The sequence below is a fragment of the Trichosurus vulpecula genome, chromosome 1 (genome assembly GCF_011100635.1).
Source record: "Trichosurus vulpecula isolate mTriVul1 chromosome 1, mTriVul1.pri, whole genome shotgun sequence".
NCBI lineage: Eukaryota > Metazoa > Chordata > Mammalia > Diprotodontia > Phalangeridae > Trichosurus > Trichosurus vulpecula.
In genome coordinates this window covers 132,266,430-132,267,014 of record NC_050573.1, presented here as the reverse complement: position 1 = coordinate 132,267,014, position 585 = coordinate 132,266,430, and positions in this window count along the sequence as shown.

Genomic DNA, 585 nt, shown 5'->3' with positions numbered 1-585 from the left:
GTTGTCTTGCTGTGGAAGAGTATTTCATTCCATCCTTTTGTGGGTTCTGGTATGCTGGATTTTATTTTGAGACATTATTTAAAGGTATTTGGAGGGGTTTGGGGAAGAGCTGAGGTGAGTCTCTGCCTTTTCTCTGCCGTCTTGGCTCTGCCACCTATAATAATTTTTCTAAAAGAAGGACATGTTTTTTTCTTTAAAAATCTTATTTTTACACGGATTACCTCTCTGAGGGTAGAGAGGAAGAATACTGGGAAAATGTTATTGATATCAATAATATCCATAAACATTATTTTCAGAAAGATGTCAGTTTATCTTCAAAGCAATATGGAAGCACAAAATTTTAGGAATCAAAAAAGATATTTTCCATTGACAAGAAGAAGTCAAATCCAGAACTAGTTATGGTCATTGCTTAACATAATGCCTGGCATATAGTAGATGCTTAGTAAATGTTTACTAATTTTGATTCTGAGTCAAAACATTTTTGAGACTGTATATTTTTGTATTGCTAATGGTTATCATCAACTGTTGGCCTCAGGGGAGGCCTTTGGAAAGAAAAGCCTTTCTGCCTTTATGGCAGTCATATTT